Source organism: Lycium ferocissimum, chromosome 9 (genome assembly GCF_029784015.1).
Source record: "Lycium ferocissimum isolate CSIRO_LF1 chromosome 9, AGI_CSIRO_Lferr_CH_V1, whole genome shotgun sequence".
Lineage (NCBI taxonomy): Eukaryota > Viridiplantae > Streptophyta > Magnoliopsida > Solanales > Solanaceae > Lycium > Lycium ferocissimum.
The window spans coordinates 17,181,843-17,187,072 of NC_081350.1; the positions used below are offsets into that span (position 1 = coordinate 17,181,843).

The 5,230-nt window shown below is 33.7% G+C and overlaps 1 long non-coding RNA gene across 2 annotated transcripts; it reads left to right on the plus strand.

Moving 5' to 3' along the window:
* The first annotated feature begins 915 nt into the window (after positions 1–915).
* On the plus strand, positions 916–3,795 carry LOC132029741 (uncharacterized). 2 transcript variants are annotated; one of them, XR_009407908.1, is made up of 3 exons: positions 1,763–2,351; positions 2,494–2,612; positions 3,558–3,795. It is a non-coding gene; the product is annotated as an uncharacterized LOC132029741 (long non-coding RNA). The 2 variants fall into 2 exon arrangements; XR_009407907.1 differs by lacking the exon at positions 3,558–3,795 and having other exon boundaries at positions 916–2,351; positions 2,494–2,759.
* Positions 3,796–5,230: the final 1,435 nt, after the last annotated feature.

The following is a 5,230-nucleotide window of genomic DNA, read 5'->3' on the forward strand; positions in this document are numbered from 1 at the left end:
CTCACCTCAATGGACAAGCACTATTGTAAAATGGTCCAAACCTAATCTAGGATGGGTAAACTAAACACATATGGCAGTTTTAGACAAGGACAATATGGACCAGGTGGCAAAGTGAGGAACAAACATTACGTCTGACGTATTTGCACTTTCCTATGGGCTTAAATGGTGTCTTGACATGGTATTAGAAATATGTGGACTTATTGTGAATGTTGTCAAAGGAGTTGCCAAACCTTCTTGGCACTCTAACCTATTATTGAAAAGATTCAAGGTAAAGAAGTCAAGGTGACAGAGAAGCCAATGGTGTGGCTGATTCTTTAGCTGGATATAGACACCTATTAGACGCATAGAACAAATTTTACAGCTTTAGCTCACTGTCAAGAGAAGTTAGGGGTGACTTAAGGGTTGATAATTGGTGTTCCGTTCCTTCAAAATTTGATATAAGGCCCAACGCTTACCTCCAATAATGCAATAAGATCAACTTCCCGGTTAGATCTTTTTTTGAGCTCACATGTTACTTGGGAATACTCCTCTCACTTTTTCTGATTTTTAGTTCTTATGGCAACAATGTACAGGAGAGCAAGTCTCCACAAGTTATAAGCTATAGTTGTGAAGCTCATCAAGTACTTAGGCTAGTTATGTTTTTCTACTAATATAGAAACATGAGTGAAAGTTGGGATCGTCGTCCGTCCTAAGGGCAATTATGACATTTTAACCAAACCCAGAAGCTTCTTTTTATTCTATAACCAAACCGACAAGCTTCTTCTTTTTAATCAAACCCACAAGCTTCTCCCCTTCTTAGAAATACAGTATACTCACCTTCTTCTCCAAAAATCTATCGGCAAATCAAGAAGCTTTTAGTAGAAAAATATAGTGATCATCTAGCTCAGACGTTCTTGCTGCAATTTTCAGGTATTTGTTTTTGAAGTTTTCTTGGTGAAAAGAATGATAAAAAATATTGAGTGTTGATTTTGACTTCGATACTATTTTGATAGTGGATATTCGAGATTCTTTGTCTTTTAAGTTTTACTTTGAAGATCATCTCAATTTGGTTCTGAAAAAGTTTAGTTATAAAATGGGCATGATGCTACCAGTTGGATTTTCGTTGATTTGGTTGCTGTTTATTTGTCCAATTTTGTAGCATTTTGTTTCTTCCTCTCATGTGGACTGTTACTATGGCCTATCTGCCAAATGGTGTCTTAATGTTTTGGTATTTTAATTTTAGTTATCTATCAAAATTTATGACTCATTAGCCATTCTTCTTTGTTTCCCTAGAAAGAAAATACAACACATTTGTTAATATGGTTTATCTTTAGTTAATTTGTTAAGGAGCAATAGTAGTATCTTTTATGTTAAATTCATAAATCCCTCCCTACAACTCATGAATTAAGATTTCTCACAGCAACAAGGTCTACTCGACACGAATTCCTGAGAGGTGATCTATGTAGAGAAAAGGAAACTGGTTGCTGGTCCATCAACAATGAAGTTTGAGTTTGACTCGCAACATAGAATACGTATCTCCCTTAATGCTCAATCCAAGTCCTATTTTACTGTGATTTCTAGGGTTTATTTGTTCATTTATATATGTAAAATCGATCTTCCGTGTAATTCCAGAATTCGTGATGAAAGAATATTATGTAGTACAATCTTTTGAACAATTCTTCCGTACGACAAGCTTTAGCTTTTTGATTTTTAGCAGAAGATAAGTTTATGTGCTGCTAATATTTAGTAGAAAATTGTATAGTATACAATATTTTTTCAAATTTATAATGGATAAGTTTATATTTTCAATTAAATATTTTAGCTTGCAAACAGAAAAATAATTAAGAAAGAGAAGGTCAATTTTCATGTTTTTTAATTGTAATTTACCTGTTATTCTGGTAGATACAAAAATTAAGATTTTTTTAAATAAATTAAAAGCAGCTAGGATCGACGAAGCTTCCTTTATGTTCTATTTTTAATTCTATTGATGTTTACTGTTATTTTATCATTTCTCTCTGATTTCAAAAGTGCTTCATTTTTTTTCCTTGTCAAGCTACCTGGGAGAAATTTAAGTATTTGCTTTTTGTTCCTTATGATGTAGTCTTGGTCCTTAGCTGTGTGGCTGACAACTATTCATAGTGTATCTTACTGTGAGAAATTCAAGAAGAAATTTAAGCAGGAAAATCCTAATGCGAAGATTGTGCTAGCTGTTACTTTCATAATCATGTTTCTCCCCTCCAGGTCCTCCCAGGGCCATGTGTCTGCAGTTTCCCACGGGAAAGGAAGGCCAAAAGAAAAGATCAAATTATCATCCAGTATAAACAATTGATGGCCTATGAAATTTTTTGTTGATGACTTCATGTTCCTTGGAGGTAACTTCATCTTTGTAAAAGAAGATACAAATTTTATTGAGAAATTGCATTAGAACTTACATATTCCAGCGTATACATCCGTCCAAATTCTAATATTTTCATAATTTTCGGTTATTATTTGTTTGTTTTCGTGTACTTGCAGACTTTACTCCTTACTGTGAGGTATTTCAAGAAGTTGAAAAAGGAAGTCAAGAAAGACCAAGAGCTGGAATGAAGGATCAAATGAAGATCCATGAGCGCATAGTAATTTTCTACTTAAAGGTACCTTTTAGTTGTCTTATACTATCTTACCTCACTACTTGCGATAATCTTCTTACTGTTGGATTAATATTGTGAAAGAATATCCTCATAACTTGCAATAATCTTCTTATTGTTGGATATTTTAAATCATCCCTGAATATTGTGAAAGTGAACGATTTTTAAGTTGGTTTTGGGAAGAGCAATATCTGTAGCATTGATCAAAGATTTGCTTGAGCTTCTCATTTCTTTGAAAGATATCTTAGATGCACTAGAAACGGTTGTGTGAAGAACCTTGGTTGGTGAGTTTGGCCTGTAATATTATGTTTATTTAACTATCATTTCTCATTAGATGCTTACCTTTATATTTATCTTTAATGCATTGAATCTACCATTAGTTTCACTTTCATCTTTTAGGATATCGTGTATGCTTTTAGAGGTAGTAGATGTTAGCATTATTAATGGCCTGACTTTGCTACTTAAGGTACTATCTCAATGAATTTTTTTGTTCAGTTGTAAGTTTTCATGACTGATAGTTCTCATTAAATGCTTGGATACGCTTTATATCTTGAACATTTAGAGACGTGTAGAGATGATAAATTTTTCACTATTTATCCAAAATAAAGGTTCTTTCCATTAACTTCATAATTTTTCAAACACTGAACGTGACATTTCAATCTCCCCTTTACTCTGCGTCATTTTTTTTTTTTTGGTGTGGGATGGCTTTGTTTATGCCAAGATACGTTGATCGAGTAGACTGTTTCAACTAAATTGTCTATGTCAAAGTATTATACAGTTTCTATGCATCTTTGTTTTGTTGAAATTATATATCTCCAACTTTTCTGGAATTTCAATATCATTATCAAAGAGAAGGCATGTATCAGTTGGGCTACTGCAATTAATTTAAAGGCTTATATCCTTTCTGTTTATGTTTGATTCAAATCATGTCCTTGATGTTTTAAATTTTAGGCCACCCTGGTACGACTTGCATAACAGAGAATGGGAGAAATGGAGAAATAGACACAACAAAAATAGAGAATTCAGCCATTTTTCACAGGAAACAACCTATGATAATAGGTTTGGATCAACCAGCAACAAATCTCCTCATATACCCTCCTTTTCTCCTAAGAGATGTCTCATCTTATAGTTTGATTTGGAGATGCTTGCTTCCCCAAAATAGTGTCTGGGACGGAGCAAAGGTTTACTATACTCAAATGTACATGTTATAAAATTCTTTCTTTTGTTTTGAATTATGTTAACATTTCTATTTAGATATGGAATTATGCATCACTGATGCATTAGTAAACCCATAGGTATTCTCTTTTACGGGATTTATTGTTATTTATAGTTTTTGAAATTATGGTTATTTTCAAGTAGTTATTGCCATTTAGGATTTAAGTTACATACGAATGAAACTGTGCAAGTAGAGGTAGCCACATTAATTAGTATCACATTTGTAAATGTTGGGCCCGTGCGCGGCAATACTATCTAGTCATATTATAAATGGGAGGCTTCGAACTATACAGAAACAATCTTATTGCTTACACTAAGGCTTATCTCCAACACCATTACGTCAGGTTCAAATCCCAATGAAGTTAAGAAAATACTAGGTGATTTCTTTCCACAGGCTTACGCCTTGATGAGAAAATTTACACAGTATACGTAATTAGTTAAAGGAAGTAGGTTTTCGTTGGAATAATTGAGGTGCGCAAGGTGACCCGGACACTTTTTCACCTGCCATCAGTCTATTATCATACTTCTTTCAAAAATCAATTATATTTATCTTTATGGTGGGGACTAGAAAAGAGAATCTTTCCCCGGATGGATGGTCCCTTTCTAGACCTCTTAATTACCTATAAAGCCTAATAGTTTCTTCTCTTCGGCAAGTAAAGAAAGATTTAAATAATATAACTGGCCGAGCAGCAAGACTTACGTGAGTATACACCAAAGACCATTTTTCAAGTACATTTTATTCTCTATAAGGTGTTAGGCATGCAAAATAAAATATTTACGCTGTCCATCAGAAATATGTGTCAAACTAGAGTACATCTCGAGGATTCTCAATATCTATAACTAAAAGGATACTTAATGTAGAATTTCAAGAAGAAGAGAAAGTATTCTTTGTATTTCTTGATGATTTACATCCCATGACAATGGGTATTTATACAATAATTCCTATAACTAAATAAAGAAAGAGAATATTACATAATCAAAGGGAATATTACACAATCATTACATAATTAATCTATATCAATTACCCCTATAATTATGCTAGGAAATCCATATCAATCAACACCCCCCTCAAGTTGGGGCAAAGATGTCGCACATGCCCAACTTGCAAACTAGTGTATGGAAAGTCCATTTGGTGAGGCCTTTGGTAAACACATCGGCTACGTTCTACGATGACACATGGAACAAACTCAAGACACCATCCGTAACTTTTTCTTTGATGAAGTGTCGATCAATTTCAACATACTTTGTTCGGTCATCTTTGAAGCTTGGATTATAGCTATCTTGATTGCGACTTTGTTGTCATAATACAAGGAAATCTTTCCACTTTTCGGACAATCTCAATTCCTATAATAGCTTTCGTAACCATAAAGCTCACAAACACCACGAGCCATAGCTCTATTATTGCTTCC